This window comes from Mauremys reevesii, linkage group 7 (assembly GCF_016161935.1).
Source record: "Mauremys reevesii isolate NIE-2019 linkage group 7, ASM1616193v1, whole genome shotgun sequence".
Classification (NCBI taxonomy): Eukaryota; Metazoa; Chordata; order Testudines; family Geoemydidae; genus Mauremys; species Mauremys reevesii.
This window is the reverse complement of record NC_052629.1, coordinates 21,759,788-21,784,091: the sequence shown is the minus strand read 5'-3', so window position 1 is coordinate 21,784,091 and position 24,304 is coordinate 21,759,788. Positions and strand designations below refer to the sequence as shown.

At 40.0% G+C, this 24,304-nt stretch overlaps 1 protein-coding gene across 1 annotated transcript in view; it reads left to right on the top strand.

The window, feature by feature from the left end:
* Window positions 1-24,304, top strand: part of ADAM12 (ADAM metallopeptidase domain 12) — a 320,435-nt gene that overhangs the window by 151,349 nt on the left and 144,782 nt on the right. The window lies entirely within an intron of this gene.

Genomic DNA, 24,304 nt, shown 5'->3' with positions numbered 1-24,304 from the left:
CAGCTTCTGGCAAACAAAGGCTAGGGATACCATTCCTGTCCATCCTGGCTAATAGCCATTGATGGACCTATCCTCCATGAATTTATCTAGTTCTTTTTTTAACTCTGTTATGGTCTTGGCCTTCCCAACATCCTCTGGCAAGGAGTTCCACAGGTTGACTGTGTGTTGTGTGAAGAAATACTTCCTCAAATTCTTTTTGACCTTCCTAATTGTATTTTTACACTTCATTTGCCAGTGTTTATGCCCCTTTCTGTTTTCCTCATTAGGATTTAACTTCCACTTTTTAAAGGATGCCTTTTTGCTTCTCACAGCTTCTTTTACTTCATTGTTTAGCCACGGTGGCTCTTTTTTGGTTCTCTTACTATGTTTTTTAATTTAGGGTGTACATTTAAGTTGAGCCTCTATTATGGTGTCTTTAAAAAGTTTCCACGCAGCTTGCAGAGATTTCACTTTTGGCACTGTACCCTTTAATTTCTGTTTAACTAACCTCCTCATTTTTGTGTAGTTCCCCTTTCTGAAATTAAATGCTACAGTGTTGAGCTGCTGTGGTGTTTTTCCTGCCACAGGGATATTAAATTTAATTATATTATGGTCACTATTACCAAGTGATCCAGCTATATTCACCTCTTGGACCAGATCCTTGGATCAAGAATTGCCTCTCCTCTGGTGGGTTTCAGGACCAGCTGCTCCAAGAAGCAGTCATTTAAGGTGTCAAACTTTATCTCTGCATCCTGTCCTGAGGGAAGGCTGCATGGCAGCCATCATATTCAGCAAGCCTCTCCTAAGCCTACAAACAGAGCAATCACTTCAGGCCCTCCTTCTCAATTCCTTCAGCTGGCCACAGCACCTTCCATCTTGTGGAGCTGTAGGAGGGGAGCAGTGTTAAAAGATGGCTCATCTCACCCTGGCACAAATGGTAAATCCTGCCGGACCATTCCTTCCAGTACCTACACAGAACCCTGAGAGTAGGCCAGGACAGGTTGTCTATTGCTTGTCATTGCTGCAGTTCTCAGTGGGGAAGGAGCTCCCTCTCTGCTCTGTTTTAAAGGCAGCAGTCAGGGAGCGGATGCAGGAATCCTCCCAACCTTCTCTTTTTGGTGAAAATCCCAGAAGAAAAAGAAAAACTGACCAGGATGCAGAAAGCAGGAAAGCTCAATGAGAGGTGGAGACCCTCAAGTGCAGGAGGCAGCATTTTGTTGATCTGTGTGACAAACAGGGGTGGCTCTATTAATTTTGCCGCCCCAAGCACAGCAGTCAGGCAGCTTTCAGCGGCGTGCCTGTGGGAGGTACGCTGGTAACACGGATTCGGCGGCGTTTCTGCGGGAGGTCCACTGGTTCCGCGCCTTTGGTGTATCCGCTTGGTGTGCTGGTGCCTGGAGCCGCCCCGGTGACAAACAGGGATTTAAGCTGTAGCTTGTGCAAAAAATTAGTTGTGTGTCCATTTGCATTGTTTAACAAATCACATTGCATTAGGGCCCTGCCTAAGGAAATGGGAAGGAGAATCTTTTTTGCATGTAAAATAAAAAGATCATATGGTGAACAGCTGACATTTAGTTAGATGCTGATTTAATAAAACAGTAGTAACAGCCCATACTGCAGTCTGACATAACTATCTGGAGTGCCACATAACAAAGCTGTCAACTGGCATCACTGACTTTTTTTTTTTTTTACCCTTTTTTATGTCTTTTTTTTTAATGGGAGAAAGTACAAAGGGACTTTAGCTTATGTAGATGTCAACAATTACCCTTCGATAAAAGATTTGCAATCTGGCCAAAATGTGCTAGTCTGACAACAAATTCTTAACAGATATTTTTTTCAAAATCTCAAGCGCAGATGTTCACATGTTGTTTCAGTGCTCCTATGATTTTCACAATGGTGTTCTGTTTATTGCAAAGCAGTGGTTCCAGAGTAGGTCAGGGTGTGCATTGGTGTGCATTAACTGTTTAATAGAAAGCTTCTTAGTACATGTACTTAAGTAAACCCAACTTGGGTCTGAACATCACAGTAAGTGATGGGGCTACCTTGATGCTTTTGGAAGATTTTTTTTTTAAATAAACTTGAGTCCTAATATAAAATAAAATACAGGGTGGAAGCCTCAATTAGTGACCACAGTCATCCTCTTTTGTAATGGGAGGCTTCTCCATTACAAAATCTGAGAGGAGGGTTTAGTTACACATGATGAAACAAAGGACAGTGATGTACATTGTAAGTTCTAACAGATTTATTTGGGCATAAGCTTTCGTGCATCTGAAGAAGTGGGGTTTTTTACCCACAAAAGCTTATGCCCAAATAAATCTGTTAGTCTTTAAGGTGCCACTGGACTCCTCATTGTTTTTTGTGAATACAGACTAACATGGCCACCCCTCTGACGATTGTAAGTTCTATGAGGCAGGGGACCATCTTTCTGTTCTGTGTCTGTAGAGCATTTAGTACAACTGGGTCCATAACTGAGCCTTCTAGGTGATATCACAATACAAATATAAATAATAACACTAACATGAAAGCAATAGAATCTCAACTCCATGGAGCAGGAAACATTAAAAACTCAACATTTTCCCATCTGTACCTTGGTATCTCCTAATCCAGGAGTTCTCAAAAATTACCATAGCACAGGCCACAATTTAATAGAGTGTTTACCTCATTGACCATCTGCCATTGCAGTCTGAAAAGCACGGACTGCCTTCTCTCCAACTCAGGATGACCTGACCTCCCTGTGACAGCTCCATGGAGAAGTCATTTTAGGAAATTATTTAACCTCTTTTAATGTGATTTGTGAGTGGGAAATATGGAATAGAGTCAGCACCGTGACACTGTACCACTGCACAGTCCACCGCTGAGTGATCCATAAAACACTAATGGTGTACAGACCACAATAGGAGACTCACTGTGTTAGCCTAATTATAGAAAGGTATCAGAGGTGTTGTAAATATACGGGGACACCTGGATCCTGGGTTCTTGATAGTTACCGCTGTGTGTGTGTGTGTGTGTACACACATATGTGTTGTTGAAAAGTATTTGAAATCTGCAAAACACAACTTTCTTGGCAGTGGTATGTACATTTTATAGAGGAATTCCACTGCAGTGGCATAGGTGCTGGAACTACAGGTACTGAGGGTGCAGCAGGACCCTGGACTTGAAGTGGTTTCCATCATATACAGGGTTTCCAGTTTGGTTCAATGGCTCTCAGCACACCCACTATAAAAATTGTTCCAGCATCCCTGTGCAATGGCTTCTTTAAAAAACTAATACTAAAAAGCGTCTCTTTCAGTATTTTCCTTAAATGTGAATTTAGCTGTGATCTGAGCTGTGGTTTTGGGGGCGGGGTTGTATTTCTATAACTGTGTTATTCTGTTAAATGGATGCTCAAAGAAAAAACACAAAACTCTGATTAAAAATACACCAGGCACGATAGGGCTAGTAATTTCTGATTGGAAATCCCTGCTACTACTGTTATCATTATAGATCAAATTTACAGCTATCTGCAGGTGCTAAATCTGGGATGGTTTGGTTCAGAGACCATCAAACTTCAGACGTATTTGGTGTTGCTTTATCTTTTCTACCTTTTTATTTTACAGCTAAGATGCTGAAATGTCATCTTTTAATTTGTTTTGTTTTGTTTTTTTCCTATTCCACTATTAGGACTAGAGATGGTTGTAAAAAGTGTACCAGATAAAACAGAAGACCTGACTCAATATAGAAAACTTGCCAAAGCCAGCAATATAATCATGTAAATTTACCTGCTTAGGAACAGAACGTACCCACCCACCCTTAACATGATGATGTTGCTATGTGTCCATCAAAAAAAAATTGCTCACTTCAAGCTAATTGGTGACTAGAATTTCGCAAGACTCACCAGAGGACCCTCTATAGCCCTTGTATTCAACTTTCTTTTAGGCAGTAAAATCCCAGCTCTCTTCAGCAAAACAAAAAACCAAAATAAAATCACAGCCCTGAGATTAAATATGGTTTTTCTTCTCAGTGGTTTGAGGTATTGAGTCTCATTCTGACCTTTTGAATAATTACAGAGAATCATTTCAAAGAGGCCTAGCCTAGCAAATGTGAAGCAGTTTGGGACCTCATACACTTCGACGCCAGATGAGTCCTGTACAGTTCTATCTGGGATGACAAAAATCTTGTTGAAGAAAAAATGCTTTTGTCTTTTGGCACATACAAAATGTAACATTCATGTTGACCGAACTTGTGTTTTCAGTTGAGGCTTTTGCTATGAAGGTTTAACTGCAACTTTAATTTTATTTGTCATAAATCTGCCTTTTGAAAGTTAGTCTTTGAAGTAAACCCATCTCTGCGTAATTATAATTCTGCCTAAAGTACCCTTATTTGTAATAATTTCAGAAACCCGTGATGTTTCTTATTTTGCTAGTTCTTGGATTATAGGGTGAAATGTTTTATAATGAAAAAGACCATTTTTAGACTTCAATGAATGTTGTAGACATTATAATTTTTCCATTATAAGCCAACTATGGGTCATACGGCTGGAACAGGCAAAAAGAGGGGAAGAAGTCAGAAAAAAATTAGATGACCTAAAACAACAACAATAAAAACTCTTAATAATTGCACCTAAAATTAAACCTCATCAAATAACAATCATGATAGACATTATCCTGTTTATGTTCCTGAAGACAAGAAAATAAAACACAAGAAGTTCTTTGCAGATGTTATCACCAGGAGGGAACCTTAAAACTATAAACCAACTGATTAATGTTTTTGTGAGCCAAAAATCTACACACTGTCTTCTGGTTTGAAATTTCACGTTAGTTACACAACAGCTAAACTAAAATAAACACATATTGTCCTGTGTATTTTATGACTTATGTAACCTCCGGCTATTTAGCTGAAAAATATATGCTGTTGTATGGAATAGCAACTCAGAATACTGTAAAAATAATTACTTTAAAATCTATGCCCCACATATGCAGATGGTTAAGACACTATGGCTGACTAAACAGATGAAAAATGACATAGGGAAAATCCATGCTCTAGAGATAGTACCATTAGTTTACAAATGTGTACAATATGCAAAACGTTGATGACTTGCAATATATACTTCAGTCACATTGCTCTCCAGAATTTACTATGTTTTAATGCCAGATGTTCTACTTCTTGCATCTCTTGCTGTATTAAATAGCTTTTGCTTAAAAGTTACTGTACACAAGTCTGGTCTAGACTATGATAAAGGTATATGTTTCAAATGTGGTAGCTAAAATGTTTGAACCATGATGTTTTAAAAGTCTGGTATAGACGGGACGAGTTGTATTTTAATACATGCTACTTGGTCAATGTAGACTTCTGGGATCTCCTTTAAGGCTTCACCTTTATGAACTAACATCCACTAAAATGTTAATTGTCCTGTCTGCACTTGGGTTTTAAAACATGTTGTTGAAATTATTTTAGGTAACCCATTTTTAAAACATATCTTTATCTATAAATCTGCAAAAGTGAGTCTGAGTCCAATGCCTGATTGAAGAATGAAATGAAAGGTTTTTAATTGATGGAATGAGCACTGGAGGCAGGCAGAGAAATTTTTAGATACCTAACTCTCATTCATTTGACCCATTAAAGGTCTAAATGTGTAAATTTGGCCCTAATCAAATAGTATCTTGAATGTACAGTCTTGTTCACCTTCCTCCCCTGAGTAGTCTCACTGATGTCAGTGGGACTACTTGCCTGGGTAAGGATTTGTTCTCTTATAGATTATATAGATTGTGCTATTATAGTTTAACAGGTTAGGAGAGCTGCTGTATTCCAGGACCACATATAATTCTGTATTTAAATGTAGCCTTGAACCTAGATTTTATTCAATGGAAGTTGCTAACATAAATTATACTGCTTATATGTACTTTTCATCCTTATGAACCTTGCTTAGTATATTAGTATCTAATTATGCCCTGTAACAGCAAGCTACTTAATTCTTTAGAATAATAGCTCTTTTTATCTTTCCTTTATGTGGGACCATTACTAAGGGGCCAGCATTCATACTATTCACTCTAGCTGTGAGTCATGTTAGACATAACAGTGATTTGCAACTGCTTCCATAGTCACATTTTTAATGGAATGTGGTTAAAAAAGCAATTCCTTTAGTTAAGTGCAAAAGCTATACAGTGACTTTCTTGGTTTTTCTTTCCCGGTGAAGACAGCTTTTTCTAAAATTTATAAAGCGCAAGTAAATACTGGAGGTACACAAGGGGATTTTTATTCTGGTTTAAATCTATTTGAGTTGTCATCCTTTATCCTTATTCGTGATTCACTTAAACAGCAATTTCCAAGAGCTACCATAACAGTAGTAACTGTCGTAGACATTATAGTTATCAGGAGCCATCAACTCTCCATCCTAATAAAATGTTAGTGTTCCTGTTAGTTTACCAGACTTTTTTTTTTAAATGCCAAATGCTACTGGCAGTGTTTTGCCCTTAGAATTTCATAACTGAAGTAAATCTCTCTCTAAACAAGTATGGGCTGCAATTGTGAGTGTCTTCTGAACTATAATGCATTTTCCACATAAATATAATATTTTTTAAAAAGCCCATATGGTTTAACAGGCACATGACAATTAATAACTGCTCTACATTTTAATATGTGGGGAAAATTGTTTTCTACAAAAAGTACTCATCTTTTTCTAGCCACAGCTGTGACTTTTGAATATGTATTAAGTACGGCAAGGATAGCTAAGCCAGGAATTTTGCAGTAATAGTATATTCATAAATACACATGAAATGTGGGGGGGAAACTTTACAGAATTGAAAGGGCAGATTGTAAAGGGTAAGCATACATATCTTGAGACAAAAATTATGAGTCATTACCAGCATATAAAACTTTTGCTTTAAATGGTTGAATGTTAGATATCATTAGCTTTCCTCAGATATAGCACATTCCTGATATTCAAAAGGTGTTAACAATTGAACAGTTGTTTACAAGAACAGACAGGGTCCTATACCAAGACAGTCCAAGCTATTTCATATCCACTGACCCTGGTGAAACATCTTCAGTGTAAATACTCTCCTACAGAAGCAACACATTTAACATCCAAGGAGGAAGCCTGGTGGGTTTTTTTTTAATCCACTAATTTCACCTCAACAAGTATTTCACTGAAAGAGCCAGTGAAACTAGTGGGAACATCTGGCCACCCCTAATGTCTTCCTTGCAGGAATGGGGGAAATGACACATAGACTAAGGCCACATGTCTGGTTTTATCATTTAGCATTCAGACACTTCATCAGGCCATTCTCCTGACAGTTTTTACTTTTTCTAATTTGTAGCAGGGTAGAGATTAAATCTTTGAAATTTATTTGTTAACATGGTGTTTCATGTGGCATCTGTCAACAGCAACTAAATGCATCTTCAGCCAGTATTTGTAAATTATATTTATACAAGCTTGCCAGTGTTTGTTTCATGCCTGCAAGGGTCTGTGCCTCATCACAGGCATCAGTTATGATTGAAAGCCAGAGCTATTGTATAAAGAGATGCTTAACTTGCATCTTCAAATTTCTTATGAAACCGAACCATTATCTTGATTAGCTGATATTAAGTAAGAGTTTTAAATCAAAACTGCACTTCTAGTGTTAACAGCACACCATTTAACTGGCTAAGTTATGTTTTGATTTTTATTGTTAGCACAACCACCAAAAACATTTTTAAATTAAGGGAAAAATTAACATCATATCTTTTCTGTAGGGTTTTATTATTGTTTTCCTTCTGCTTCAGCATCTCACTTGAAACAGTCAAGAAACAGGAAAAATATAGTCTGGAAATTGGTTTCTACATCTCTTCCTGTGGGATCTATTTGACACTGATACCATTATCGCTGTTACTGTTATCACATTAAAGGTTTGAACACCTACTAACTGTGAACTATAGTTGTTAGGTAATAAATCATACCTTTATGTAAATTTTTGTAGCAAAGTCTGATGGGTTGGAAAAAATATTTCCTTTATTCCACTTATTCCCTCATTTAAAAAAATCTTTTATTTTGCTATTCTCCAAGTAGGTACCAGCAGCCAGCCGAGTTCTGGATTATTCACAATACAAAAAAGCCCTGCTTTGCATTTACAGTAACTCCTCACTTAATGTCTTCCTGCTTAACATTGTTTCGAAGTTACGTCGCTGCTCCATTAGGGAACGTACTCGTTTAAAGTTGTGCAATGCTCCCTTATAACGTTGTTTGGCTGACTTTACAAGGGAGCATTGCACAAGTTCCTCTTCTCTGCCTCCTCCCCCTCCCTTCCTCCCTCTCTCCCAGCACTTCCCCCGCTGCCAAACAGCTGTTTGGCAGCGCTTAGGACTTTCTGGGAGGGAGAGAGGGAGCGAGCAAGCGGGGAAGCTTCCACCTCCCCACCACAGTACAGTACAGTACTGTACAGCAGGGGTCCCCAACCCCCGGGCCGCGGGCCGGTACCGGTCCATGGCCTGTTAGGAACCGGGCCGCGAACCAAGTGCACAGCAGGACATGAGCGGTGAGTGCACAGCAGGACATGAGCGGCTAGGACATGAGCGGTGAGTGAGCTAGCAGAGCTTCATCTGTGTTTAGAGCCGCTCCCCGTCGCTCGCATTACTGCCTGAGCTCCGCCTTCTCTCAGATGTTAGATTCTCATAGGAGCGCGAACCCTACTGTAAACTGCGCATGCGATGGAGGGAGTTTTGCACTCCTTATGAGAATCTAATGCCTGATGATCTGAGGTGGAGCTGAGGCCATGATGCTAGCGCTGGGGAGCGGCTGCAAAAACAGACGGTGGCCTTAAAAGTATGTTTGAGACGACTTCAAATCTCCATACGTTCTGGATTAAAGACAAGGCAGAATATCCTGAGATTTCCATAAAAGCGCTGAAAAGCTTACTTCCATTTTCAACATCCTATCTTTGTGAAGCAGGGTTTTCTGCAGTGACAGCAACCAAAACGAGATTACGGAGTAGACTGGACATAAGCAACACACTTCGGGTGTCACTGTCTCCCATCACCCCCAGATGGGACCGTCTAGTTGCAGGAAAACAAGCTCAGGGCTCCCACTAATTCTGCATTATGGTCAGTTGTATAATTATTTCATTATATATTACAATAATAATAGAAATAAAAGTACAAAAATAAATGTAATGTGTTTGAATCGTCCCAAAACCATCCCACAGGTCCGCGGAAATTTTTTTTTCTATGAAACCGGTCCCTGGTGCCAAAAAGGTTGGGGACCGCTGCTGTACAGTATATAATGCCTTTTTTCTCCCCCCCCCCCCCAAAATTTCCTTGGAACCTAACCCCCCGCATTTACATTAAATCTTATGGGGAAATTGGATTCGTTTAACATCGCTTCACTTAAAGTTCCATTTTGCAGGAACATAACTACAACGTTAAGTGAGGAGTCACTGTATTTGAAGTGTCATCCATTACTAAAGTAATGTACATGTCATTAGTTGAGTGACTTTTCTTTGTTTCTTAGCTATCTGTCCATGGAAGCATCCCTGTTTTGGAACTGAGGAAAGGCACACTGTATCTTGCTGTGATATTTCAGACTAGTGACCTGGATCTTGAACTTGTCATTGCCATATATCTGGGCATGCTAGAAACATGTGCAATGCAAATTCCTTGTTAACATAGGGTTTGGGGATTTTCTGCATGTTTTGAGTGTTTTTCTTCATAATTTAAGTTTTCATTTACAAAAAATAAGTTTATAATGTAGTCTGTATTACAAAGACAAACTCTATAAGTGAGCAGATGCTGTGTTGTTTTACTGAGTATTCAGGCTGACAGACTCTAACAGTAGCTGTGAATTGCCTTCATTCATCTTAACTGTTTGTTAATTCTCAGTCATCATGATGGCAATTTTAATGTTGGTATTGTTTGTTATTTCATGCTGATCCTTGTACTAGAAGGCAACAACTAATATGTCTCATCCAGTTTGATTTGATTCCACCAGGAAAATTTTTAAAAAATTTGAATGTTTTTATTAACATTTGGGGTTTGGGGTAGGGGGGGTGGGGATTTTTTTTTTGTCTTGCCAGGCCTGTGTCCTGTTATGAAAGAATTGCAAATTCTGTATAGCAAGTGGCTGGTATAGAAATACATCCAAATGAGACAAATTCTCTACTGGGTGCAATGTCACTGGCTTCACTGGAGCTTCACCCACTTATGCCAGTTTTGAAATTTCCCCTCTGAAGCCCCTGAAACAGCAAAAGTGCATCCAATGCCGTAATAGCAGCAGGCTCGGATACCGCAGTTCCCTTTCAGATTTCATGCTGCTCCTCATCCTGCTGCTCTCCAGTGTGTATTGATAAAGAGTGAAAATGATTTGGATGAAAGGAAGGGGAAGCTAAGTGAGATTTCCCTAGGGTGTCATTCTGTTGTATTAGCAATTGTCTACTATGTTAAAAGCTTTACGTTCTATTATATTAGTACTAAATTATATCTTTTATGGGGGGACATTATAACTATATATACCCTGCCATCTTGTTAGACAAATATAAATGTGGTGAAATATGAAATCTTTGTACCACAATGATGTAATAAGAAGATAGAACAAAACTATAGCAACAACTAGTTAGGTAAAATAAAATGAACACTAGGGTGCTGGTCTTGTCAGTTGCAATTCATTCACAGTAAAATCTTTACAGCAAGGTGAGATTCTTCTTTGAGTGATTGTTCACGTGGATTCCAATCAGGTGCGCGCGCGCCATGTGCATGGTCATCGGAAACTTTTTCCCTTAGCAGCTCCCATCAGGTCGGCCAGGGAGCCCCCTGGAGTGTCACCTTCATGGCACCCAATATATGACCCTGCCAACCCAACCCTCCTTCAGGTCCTTCTTACCGTCCGTGGCAGCGTTGGAACTGAGTTTCACTTGCTTGCAAGTGTTCCCTTAGCTATTACTTAGTTCTACACAGTTTTCTTTCTGATTTGTTTTGTAGTTAGTTTATTGTTCGGTAGTTAGGTTAGTCTTGGTGAGTGGGTGATTCTCCCTCATCCCACCTGGGGCTTCGGGGCATGCCTCAAGCCCAGGGATTTAAATTTTTGCCCAATAAAGCCTAAAGTCTATGCCCAATAGTGACCCTCACGACTTGTGCCTGAGGTGTCTAGGTGAGGCGCATCAGTCTGAGCTCTGTAAGATCCGTAAGGCTTTCAAGCCCAGGACTAGGAAGGAACACGACTTCCGTTTGAAGCCGCTATTAATGGAAGCCGCACTCTGTCCAGCGGCACCCAACCACCAAGTCCCTGGCCTGAGCTTGGTGCGGAGCGCCCTGGCGTCAGTCTGCGAACTGGTACCGAGGAAGTACTCCGGTGCTAGAGACCCTTCGTAACGGAGATCCCCGGCATCGGTCAACATCCCCAGTGCCCCATAAGTGCCATAAGAAGGCGGACAGAGGGTGCTCGCCTCAGAGATCGAAACCATCCGGGGAGACTTTGCTGCCCCAGAGGAAGGACTTAACTTCCAAACAGCAAGACCTCATGCCAATTGGCACCATTGAGTTTGGCATCCAGTGACTCTCCATCAGGGCACTGCTTGGTGGAAGAGTTGGAACTCCTCTCCACCCCAGAGACTTTCAAGGCTGCAAAAGAGCTTATAGAAAGTACTGTGCCTCAGCCCCTTGCTGTTAGAGAGAAGCCTCCAGCATCACCTAGACAGGTGCCATCTAGAGGCAAACCTGCATTGATGAGGCCCTCTTCCTCACCAGACCAGCACCATTCATGGCACCATTCCCAGTCTACATCACTGCAACACCCACCCCCCAGCACTGGTACAAGATTACCCAGTGGAGAGAGCACCATGTTCTGTGTCTCCGGCGCCGAGGAGTCGGCACCGTTCATGGTCACCCTCTATCAGCCGGCACTAAGAAACAGCACCGAAACACAGGAGCCATTCTCCAGCACCAGATTCCTGGCATCGGTCTAAGTCATGGGACAGCGGGCATTGATCCTCTACATGATTGTCACGGCTCCGATCTCCAACTTCCTCTTCTCGGCACTGAACGCCAGCTCAGGGATCGTCGGCGCTGCCATGGTCATTGCCCTCAGGCTCCTTGGACTCTGAGGCTGACTGCTACTACTTGTGGCGCAGTAGGCACAGGTCGGATAAGTGCCAGAGACATGCTCGGCTGACCTGGTAGCCACACTGGCCACCCGCTGCACACTGGCCCTTCTGGACCCCCTGGGCTTACCATCAGGCCCAGAGTAACCCATCCAGGGTTTCCTTAACTCCGACTCCACCCCCATGGGAGAGCTTGGGAGTCACCTGATTGGAATTGATGTGAACAATCACTCAAAGAAGAAAAGACAGTTACTCACCTTCTTCTAACAGGTGTTCTTCGAGAGGTGTTGTTCACGTCCATTCCAATACCCACTCTCCTTCCCCTCTGTCAGAGTAACCGGCAAGAAGGAACCGAAGAGGGGTTGGGTCGGCAGGGTCATATATTGAGCGCCATGAGGGCACCACTCCAGGGGGTTCCCTGGCTGACTTGATGGGAGCTGCTAAGGGAAAAAATTTCCAATGACCGTGCACGCAGCGCACGCACACCTGATTGGAAAAGACATGAACAACACATCTCAAAGAACAACAGTTACAAGAAGGCAAGTGACCATCTTTTTTCAAGAACACGGTTTTGGCCTAATTCTGTTTCTGTTGAAAAATTACACCTTAACTGTGCCCTTAAACTGAAGCCATGTATGATTCTGTGAGAGAAGGTATGCTTAGGCTTCATTTATTAAAATACAGAACTTCCCCTGCCTATAATTATTTTTAAAATAATCCAGCTTTTTATAATGTCAATTCAGTTTCTTTTGTCCAGAATCAACAAGGTTATGCACTGACATGTATATTTTTTCCTGGATAGGGAGAGCAACTTGTAGTGAAAAGCCTGAGGATATAATGGTAGGGTGGTGTTCAGCTAGCAAGGAAATGTGAGTTTGAAGTCAAACTCAGTATTCCTTGCCTCCAGCAGCCAGCTGGTAAGTGGAAGAAGGGGGGCTGATGGCACAAGAGAATTATGTGAAATGCACACTGAAAACAAATGTCTCAAGCCACAAAATTGTAACTGTGATATTACCTTAAGGAATAATTTGTAAATAAAAAATAGATATAGGTGCCAGGGACATTTAACATCGTGACAGTAACCTTTTCCTTCTTCTCCTGGGTCAGACCCATTAACATCTATTTTATTTTTATTTGAATTTAAGTTGATTGTATAGATTCAGAGATTCCAGAGTCAGAAGGGATCATTGTGATTATATAGTCTAACCTTCTATATAACACAGGGCAAAGAACTCCCCCAAAATAATTAATTTTAAACTAAAGTATATATTTTCAAAAAATGCCAATCTTGATTTAAAAATTATTGTTAGTTATGGAGAATCCTTGATAAATTGTTCCAATGGTTAACTACCCCCCAACACCTTATTTCCAGTCTGAATTTGTCTAGCTTTGTCTTCCAGCACTGAAGTTGTTTCCGTTCCACCAGAGCTGATTTATTTTTATTTGAATTTGAAATGGATTTGTGTTGTATTATATTGGCTTTTAATACATTGAGCAATGCCCCAGTGATTTTGTGGGGAAATTGTTTTATATTATCAAACATCAAGGATGGGCTTTTCAAAAGTGCTCAGTGGTTAGCCTAACTCTGTTCCCATTTATTTCAATGGGAGAAGGTAGGTTGACACTTAATACTTCTGAAAATCCCATCTGCCTCCTATATAAATAAAGTGAAATATCATTATTTATATAGGCAAAATATAGCAGTCAAGGCAAGTTTTGGTTTAAGTTAATCTGTTAACTGGTTCAGCAAACCATGTTAAAATTACAACACATAATTTGGGGAACATCTCTTTGAAGAAGTAAATTACTTTGAAAGGTCTCCTTTCTTGTGATTTTTCATGGCATTAAATATTTTTTACACTTGGAAGAAATATCAACACTTCCTGGTAACTCATTCTGTGAATCAGAGTTTTTTCTTTGTATAAAATGGAACAAAGAGGGTGTCTGAGAATGTAAGTGAAATAATAATGTCCTCAAACAGATGCTTGGAGTTCACCAGCTACTGAAAACAAAATACAGGCTAATCACTGCCATCTCTGTGTCTGTGCTCACACTGTTTCAGTTACTGTTTTCTTATTGGCTAGATGACTTTCTGAAAGGTAATAGCTACTAAGTATTTAAATAGAATATCATAGCCCTAAGGGAATTGTCTAAAGTTACTGTAGCATGAATGCCTGACAGCAGAATATTGTACACTGTATTGTTTGAAGACAAAAGTCAAAGAAGGTTATGGAGTAGACTTTACTGATGCAAACTTAAAACCAGTTAACAGTAAAATAATTTGTATAAATAAAAACAACCCAGTCATTGTATTTTTAGACAATTACAAATATACCTATGAGTACTTATCAAGGCAATAATTTATCCTTTTCCATTTTCCCATTCCTTTTTCTGACCATCTGGCAGTGGCGTTGGAATAATTTTTATAGTGGGGGAGGGGTGCCAAAAGCCATTGAACAAAACTGTAAACTCTGTATATGATGGAAACCACTTCAAGCCAAGGGGGTGCTGCCGCATCCCCAGGACCCCTAGTTCCAGCACCCCTATCATCTGGTGCTAATGCCTCATAACATTTCCTTCTATTTCTTGAAGTTGTGAAAGCTGAAAGATCCAGAGTAATGTTCATAAGATATTTTTGCTACTAATAGTGTATTTTGTGCTGATACTTAATAAGGGGGGAGGGATAGCTCAGTGGTTTGAGCATTGGCCTGCTTAAACCCAGGGTTATGAGCTCAATCCTTGAGGAGGCCACTTAGGGATCTGGGGCAAAAATTGGTCCTGCTAGTGAAGGCAGGGGGCTGGACTCAATGACCTTTCAAGGTCCCTTCCAGTTCTAGGAGATTGGTATATCTCCAATTATTACCTTTTTTAGGTTGGACATTAGGAAAAACTTTTTCACTAGTAGGGTGGTGAAGAACTGGAATGGGTTACCTAGGGAGGTGGTGGAATCTCCTTCCTTAGAGGTTTTTAAGGCAGGCTTGACAAAGCCCTGGCTGGGATGATTTAGTTGGGTTTGGTCCTGCTTTGAGCAGGGGGTTGGACTAGATGACCTCCTGAGGTCCCTTCCAACCCTGAGATTCTATGATTCTTTCGGCCCATATAGCACTTTGTGTCTTTAAAGCACTGTACAGACATTATCTAAGCAAGGTCAACTGTGGTTGTGCATGGTTCTATGTGAGTGACATGTGAGGACCCATACAGCTCCCTCCCCACAAAATGAAAGGCTGCTAGTAGGTGACTTGCATCACTTTTATGAAACAGTGATACATTGCAAAAGCATTTCCATGGCATAAAAGCCCTTCTTACATTACAGGCATCAGATCAAAGGTCTGTTTTTATGGCAATAATTCTGTCATCAACCAATGTTATGGGCAGTTCTCAGGAGCCATAGTAACTTAAGCATATGCTTAAGTACTTTGCTGAATAGTGTTGGACTTAGGCACTTGCTTTAACTTAAACAGGTGCTGAAGTGCTTTGCTGAATCAGGACCTGAGTCAGTCAGTTTTCTTTTGTTTAGGTGGGTCTATCACTCAGTTACAAGAAGGGGGACATTTTTAAAAAATAGATCAATGTGATTGTAAAATTACAGAAAAGTGGCAGACGAGCAAAGAGGCATGAGCATACTTGAAACCGCTTTTAACTATGCGTTTTAAATTGACTAGATTTCAAGTTCATTACAGCAGTGATTACTGGGATGTTTTATGCATACCTGCCTCTTTGCAGATATTGCATAGCTCTGCCTCTCCCTCCCCTATGTGTTGTCCTGTTACATACACCCATGAATAAGTATCTTCTACTGAATTCTACCTTCTTGCTCTGTCCAGCTATTAGTTAATTCACTTTTCTTATTAAAATATTGTGGGTGAAGTCCTGGCTCCATTGCTATAGATGGGAGTTTTGCCAGGTCAGGATTTCTCCCAAGAGCTGTAGAGAAACATCCTAATCAAACCAATTGCAGAACCAACTGCAGGGTAGAGTAAGTAATCAGAGGAGCAAAACTGTTACCAGCTTCTGATGAGGAGAAGAATAATATCTCTGTGGAAATAAAATTAATCATAATATGGTATGTCTGGTTTAGAAAGAGATGTAGAGCCTAGGAAAGGGATTTGTCTACCTTTCGTCTTCAGTACTACCACAATTGACACGTTATAATAACTATATACTAGTTTCAAGGTTCTGCTGTAACAAGAGCTGCACCTCTTATGGAAGACTGTAATTCCCAGACATGGACAATTGCAAAGGAAATACTGGCAGAGTCCAGACTATCCAAGAAAAGCTGTATCAGTGAATTTTGACCAACGTGTAATGTATATATTACAAGTATCAGCGGCTCTGATTCTGTATTATAAAGAACTTCATATCTTCCCTTGCTATTTACATACCTTGCTACACACATTTTTAGATAGTTTTGATAGGAACCTATAAACCTATACAACTAGTAAGACTGTTTGTTCTGTTGAGAATCTCTCTAAGATTCCCTCCCATCTGAGATTCAAAGGACAGAATAACATCCGTATGGGAAAACAGTAGACCTTAAAAGAATCACTGATGGATTCTAGATTTGCCAGTATTGTGCAAAAGTACATAAACAGAATGTCAGTATGCTTTATATAACTATTCATCTAAAGATTTCATGCAAATCTATGTCTGAGACAATGATATTTAGAATCATGTTAAAGGAGTAAGTCAAGTTTCCCTCTCTCTTTCTGTTAGTTCATTTGTATCTGGCTTCAGAAGCTGTGGGAATTAATTGTACCCTTGGCTTGACTACTTACACTGCACTGGTTGGGGAGGATGTGTGGTATCAGCAGTTTTGGGCTGATCCGTCTTAAATTTGGTGATGAATGGGAATGATACACAGAATATTGGTGTGCAGTATATTAATTCTATCTTAGTGCATTGACTTTGATTGAGGAAACAGATTCATGCCTTCCAGAAGTCAGAAGAGGAACATGTTGGGAAGTAATTTGGACTGATACTGTGGGGATGGTGACATTTCTTGATATATCTGTTGTGACAGCTGAAGATGTGTAGAAGTAAAAAGTGGAAAAGAAAGACAGTTGTGAGTCCAATAACAAGATGAATCTATACTATTTATGACAGCTGTTGGCAAGCATGATATCACTTTACTCATGCAGTCTACTGATACTTTGGAACATTACAAACTTCGGTATCATGTTTTTAGGCAACTTGTTAGAGGTAATGGATTTTGGCAGCTGCATGCAGCATTCACCAATCTAGATGCAGCCAAGGCTTTTCTCCAGATACAGGCCAACACATGTAAACTTTTTGTGGAACCTTTGTTACACCACTTGGTCACCTCTTCCATTCTGGAGCTAATTACACCTATTAGACTTCTTTGCTTCCAGCCCTTCAAAACCAAAAAGCACACAAGGAAATAAGAGCAGAAACAACATCAGAGTTGTCTGCGATGAAGAGAGATTTTTGTTGCCTTTCTTTTGCTAAAGCTCAGTGCCACAGACCGATTGGTGTGTTATACACTGGGCCAACTTAGAGAGCTTTTCAAGAAAACAATGCCTTAAAATAAAGACGTCAGCAAACAGGGCCGCCCAGAGGGGGGGGGGCAAGTGGGGCAATTTGCCCCAGGCCCTGCAGGGGCCCCCCGAGAATATAGTATTCTATAGTATTGCAACTTTTTTATGGAAGGGGCCCCCGAAATTGCTTTGCCCCAGGCCCCCTGAATCCTCAGGGCAGCCCTGGCAGCAAATGTTCCAGATGCAAAACACTGTTGAAATCTGACATGAATATGTCTCCTCCCTGCTCCCTCCTACCCCCCCGTTTTTCTGCCACCTGGGCTTTCAAGATGTATTAGCCAGGACACCTTTATCTTTCCAACTTTTAACCATCAGGAAGCTGAGACAGGCCTAATACTCTCTCTGGTCAGATCTTGTTAATGTTTAAAATTTGTTGTTTTTGGCAGGCCACTCTGTAGCTTGGCAGATTTGGCTCTCTGTAGCGTCACTCACTTTGCTGTTTCAGTGACATTGTACACTAAGCCTTTCACCCTTCTGAGAGGACAAGAGAAATTTCCTCCAAGGATAGCAAATTTCAGGAATTCCACAATACTTTGGCTTTTTTCCATTCACAAGCTAAGATTACGGTCTTGTGTTGTTTTCAACAACACAATAGTTTTGTTTGCTGCCTGGTTTTAATTCAAAGAACAGACCCTTTTTTTTTGTTTTTGTTTTTGTTTTTGTTTTTGCTTTTTTCAGAACTATATCCTCTGCTGTGTGAAATGGTGTAACTCAGGAGCTACTAAAGCAGCTATGCTGATTTACCCCAGCTGAGGATCTGGCTTAGAGTTTATAATGTGTACGGGGGTCACTGAGCACGTGTACAAAAATATCTCTGAAACCAAATACATATATTCATCAGTTGAGCCATTATCAGCTAATGACAGTTAAACCCTGTACCCCTAAACACACACAGACATGCACACATCCTTACCTTCCTTCCCAAACACACAATTGAGTCATCCCAAGGAAAGTCTAAGTCAATAAAAAGACCATGCTATGTGCCTAATAGATCAATATTCTTTGTATTAAAATAACAAGCAAGCTCTTTTGGATCAAAGCAAAGAAACAGCTGTTAAACAGAGGTCCATCTTCTGAGAAGGACTTCTCCCAGTCCAAGACTATAGAGCATCAGCTTGATTGCTACCACTGATTTCAATTGTCAAGTTACAGCGTGAAGAGGCAGTCTGTCTCAAAAAGACAACAGACCCAAATTGTGTGTGTGTGGGAGGGGGGGTTGTTTTATTTTTTGTGTGTTTGTTTTTTTTTAAACTATCTGGAAGCCACTGCAGTTTCTGGAGCACAGTTGGAATATTCATGCTATTTGAAACAGCACAAAGTGGACAGGTGCAGTTCAGCAACAGTTGGAAGTTTCCAAGTTACCATCAACTGCAGTCTCAAGTAAAGTGAATCTCCATCGTTCAGTCTGGAGGGGACAAGCTATGGATAATGGTGCTCTCTATACAACCCTCCCTTCTTCATTAAAAAACATAAGGTTCGTTAAGTCTATTGGTGAAGCTTAGGAGCTGGCTCCCAGATGGAAAATTAGACCAAAATGAGAATAAAGTGGAGATGAGTGGGTTCCTTTTTCTGCAGTGAGAGAGACATTAGGAAAAGCCAACCACTTGATATGCAAAATAAATAAAGAGGGGAAAAAAGGGGAAAAAAATTCAAATCAGAAGATGAATTGTTCAGTACGTTAGAGGCATATAAAGTGCCTATTGCTTGTTGCTTTTGCAGTATTGAAATCTTTCTGATTCGATTTTTTTTCTTGCATTTATTTAATTGCATTGTTGGTTGCTGTAGATACTGGACTAACAGCCCTGGAAATGGAAGAGCTCTGTTCATCTACAGAACAGGTAGAGCATAGCTCAACTTCAGTGCAAGCTTCTCCACATTGTCCTGTTAATGTGCCTCAGCTCTGACTTGCTGTGATGGGACCTTATCCAGCCTTCTTTGACCCCTTAGTGTAGACATCAGCTCCCTGACATTGCCCATCCAAGAAAAATACACCCAGACCAGGTGATCACCAAGACAGCCCTCCGGAGGCATAAAAGGGCCAAGAGGAAATACTGACCAATCAAGAACCAGCAGGCCAGTTAAAAAGACTTGCCTGCTTTTGCTCAGGGGCAGAGCTGGGTGACACTGGGACAGAGGAGGAGCACCTCAGGGCTAACACAGGCCCAGGCCATGGCCTTGCCATAAATGCTGCAAGTTGGTACTTGCATTTTGAAAAGTTTTTTTAACTCTCCGCTTAAAGGCGCAGACAGACGAATCCTGAGTTGCTGTTTTGTTTTTTGATTCTTTAGGAACTGGTGCCAAGCTTATGACACACACTTCCCTGCCCCAAGCAGTCAGCCAAACCTTGCAGACTAAGGTGACGAGTGACTGCAGTACCACACATGGCTCTGAAGGGCAGCCTCGCCTCCCACACCTGCCTTCTAACTCCTATCAGTGAATGAGTAGTTTGGGATTCACTCTTTCGTTAACTTCCTTGCACAGACATGATGCCTGAATTAAAAATGTGTAGTTGGTTGGGAGCAGGTTGTGTATCCTTTCCTCATCTCAGACTAGAAATCCATTTGTCAGAGACTACTCAGCAGCTATCTGATGCTAGAAAACTTTCCATTTATACAGACAAAGACCTAATTCAAACCATAGATGTAGAGATGAAAAGCTCAGTATACCAGTCCTCCAAACCGCTAGTTTTCATCTGCAGTTTTAACCCTGATAGCATCTTCTTTTTCTTCATCTGTCTGAACATGGGATAAAACTTTTTCTGTTAATTGTATCTCTACCTCCTTTGCAACCTGGCATCTATTTGTACAGTGTGTGCTTTCTCTTAATCTTTTTCTACAATGCTGGTGTTGACATGTACAAATGTCAAACAGACACAGTAGTACTAAAACTCCTCATTACACACCTTTATTATGTGTTTAGTTGTTTGGGCAGCTGGGAAGATATTGATAAGATTCTATCCTGTACTTTGCTATGGTTATTCCTGCACTGTGGTACACCAATGATCAAACAAGATATGGCTATTGTAGCCTTTTATTTTATTTAAAGTGCATCTAGTGATGTTATTACACCACCATGGGTTTGGCTTCAGTTGCCACAGTTTCAAGCTCAACAGAGCGAAATTGCTGCTGGTGCTTTTCTGAGATTTGGAGGCTCTAGGAACACATGAAATTCAAGGATAATGACCACAGACTCAATCACAAGTACAAAGACTTATCTGTACTACAAGTTTTTTATTAAAGCAATAAGTAAAGTTACAATTACCCATGCATATAGAAATCCTACAAAAAACTATGCAATAATTATAACTATAATCATACTCACATCCTCAAAGATATTCTAGGCTCTGATGGACTTCTCCACAGGTGATCATCAGGGATAGTTTCCTCTAGGGTTTTCCCGTGACTATTCCTTAGAGTCTTCCCACTCTTATCCAACCAAAGAACCCTCTTTTATATTATAATTCTGACTACACCTAACACCTTATGCATTTGCATGAAGGTGTCAACCCGCTTTTCCTTTTCTGTATTTCCACAATTCCATGAATATTGGAGTTCTCCATTTTTCATAGGTTGTTTGTAGTGCCTCTTATTCTCATTAGCATCTATGCATGGCATGTACCCTGTGGTCAAGACAGGAGTTCAAAGAAGTAACAATCAGGTGTCTCGTGATCTTGGACAATACATTGTGGTCTGTTGCAGTCCATTTTTCCATAACTTCACCTATTGGCACATCTCATGCAGTTACTTTGAGATCTTATGGTTATAGGGTTATTCCTAGGTCACTCACTCATTTCAAGTGTTCTATGGCCTAATATGTCTAAGCTAAATCTTATGGATCTCAGCCTGTTTGCATTCCAGCCATGTTTTACTTATATACCTAATACACACTCATCACTCCTAAATACATATCAGTCCTATACTTCTGTAATCCTACAATTTAAATCTGTGTAGACCAGGGCTAAGCTCTCAGCGGTATCACACAAAGTTATTTGTTTCTATTGCAGAGATTATAGAGTTGGGTTTCTCTTCTAATTTTTCTTTGGATGAGTAGTTTCTTGGCTCATCCAATGTCTACACATGGAGCGAGAAATCTAGCTGGCAGGAGGCTGATGGAAATAAAACAAAGGAAATGTATAAGGATTGAGGGAAACAACCAGAAGAAAGAGAGCGGAGATGGTATCTGGCTTTCAGCTGAAGGATACCCCTGTCTTTTGGTAGTCTGGATCTTCAGGTTGCAAATTTACTTTTGGACATAGACCTTGCCCTGTTAATTTATGCCTTTGCAGGTCTGTTGTGAGGATTAACTAATGTCTGGGAAGCTCTTTGTAAACTTAAAGTGCTATAGCAGTTGGAAGAATTACTGCAGTATGATTTGCACAGGGTTTTTTTTTTCATTTCGTTTTGTTTTGTTTTGTTTTGTTTTGGAGGATGGTGGGTTGCCATTGTTGGTTTTGGGACAAGTTAAGTGGGATTTTATTGTTGTTTGGTTATTAGTGTTGGGTGGCTTTGGGAGTTCTTTTTTGCAGGTATCTATATTTTTCATATGTAAATGTAAATAATTTTAGTAAGCATATTTAAATGTCATATGTTTTGTGCCTAAAATGTCTGAGAAAAATAAATCAGTAATTATCTGTTTTGAAAACAAACTATTGAAAATCTGAAATCAAGGGACTTAAAACCATCCATGCTTATGAGGCTAGAAATTCCTTTATTCCTCTGTTCTTCTAAACTCCCTCCCTCCCTTAGTTTACTACTGCTTCTAAAGTCCCAGTAATCTCCTCCTTCAGACTTAGAAATTCTTGATTACGAAAAGACAACTTTGTTCCTACTATCGGATTCTTCTAGTAATAATTGAATCCATCAGTCTCAAGGGCACCTCCCTAGAATTATTAAAGTACTTTTGTTGCCACTTCATATATTTAAGATGAATATCACTGTTGCTCAAATATAGTTTGAATCTGTGGAAGCTTTCTCCAGGATTGTGACACAGTTGCAGACCATATATACAGGTGAACTCTCCAGGGATCTATAGCTATGGGACCCTTGTGCATGGCCTAACCCAGTAGTGTCCTCCTCTTTTTGTTGTTTGAAGAGTCAAATTTGAAAGAATGAAATTGTCTTATCTTTCCTGACAGCTAGGTAAACTGCCACTTTCTAGTCCCTAGAATGTGACGGCATCCTTCTCTTTGTCCTGCGTGCTTTTCTGATTCCTTAGTGACAATAGGTGTAGGAGTATTTTTATGTAGCTGCCAGAGCTCTGTGAAAAACCTATTATCAAAATAAAATCTCAATCTACATGTGAAGTATTCAAATAAATGCAGAATTGAGGCGGGTACTCGCTCACTGAATTTATTCCGTGGGGTGGGAGGAAACCTATGTGTAATCATTTTGTCTTTTATTATTTATCTAGTTTCCAGACTGAGTTGACATATAAAACTGTCTTTAAAATATTGATCTGTTCCCTAATATTTGTCAACTCTCAGATTCAGGGTCAGATTCTACCAATTGTGATTTTACTTTTTTCTTTTCTTCTCTTATCTGACTCAGGTGTTTTTCTCCTATCCCTTGTTACTGATGTAGCCTATGTGTACTAATGCAAAATCATTGGAATTATATCCATACACATAGTTATTAAACAACGTCTCTCTGAGTAACTAGAATGTGGATTATAATGGAGGCATTAAAAGGGCATATGTATGTAATGTTTTTTAATGTCATCTCTATTTACTTTTAGTTTTAAAGTAACCTGGAAAGTCTTGTAAAAATATAAGAATCTGATGATACTGCAGAGTCAGGGATCATTTATGAGACACAGTCTCTTCTAATTGAAATACAGTGAAGTGCTCCAAAATTGAGCAGACCTCCACATGAAATTTTCTACTACTGCAAACCAAGCTTAGAAACTCTAGAGACAACCTGAATCTCAGGACTCTCTGCTGCTTAATAAATGTTACCTTAACTTTGACCCTTGTAAATGTTTTACAAATAATTTTATATAAATTCCAGTATCCTTGACTTATCTTTGCATAGAAACAGTAGAAGACAATAGGCATGATTGCTAACCCTGCTGTTTTTAAACTCAGGCTGTTAATTCAATGGCTTCCTGTAGAAATTTATGGCTTAAATTTATATTCAAGGGCAGCTTTTTCTTACTACAAATCATCTAGTTTCTGATGCTGAGAAATCTAAATTAGTTCAGAGGTCTTTCAAAATGGATTTTACAGCTCAAAAGAGGTTTCACTATAAATAATTTAAAACTTAGTTCAGTCAGAATGACACTATATAATTGTGTCTAGGTGGCTTTTGATATATAGGCATGGTTCTTCACTGCATTGTGTCTTGTGTAGTTATTTACACTTGTGAAAAGTGAGGCAATAAACTACCAGATTAAATTTTGTCACTCATACTAGCAGTAGTGTTGTTATACCTGCGTTGCACAGTTGTGAATGGCTGTGTGTGGTGTAAGGTAGTGGGGACTCAGGTGCATATATATTTTATTATAAACACCTACCTAAAAATACCCATGACCAAGATTTTCAAGTCACTAGTGATTTTGGATGCCCAATTGAGACAACTTAAATGGGCCTGATTTTCAGAAGGTGGGCACTCGATACTTTCTAAAAAGCAGGCCCCCTTAAGGTGTCTCAAGTTGGGCTTCCAAAATCACTGTCACTTTTGAATATCTCAGCCACGTGTACACACACACACACTGTGTGTGTGTGAGAATGTA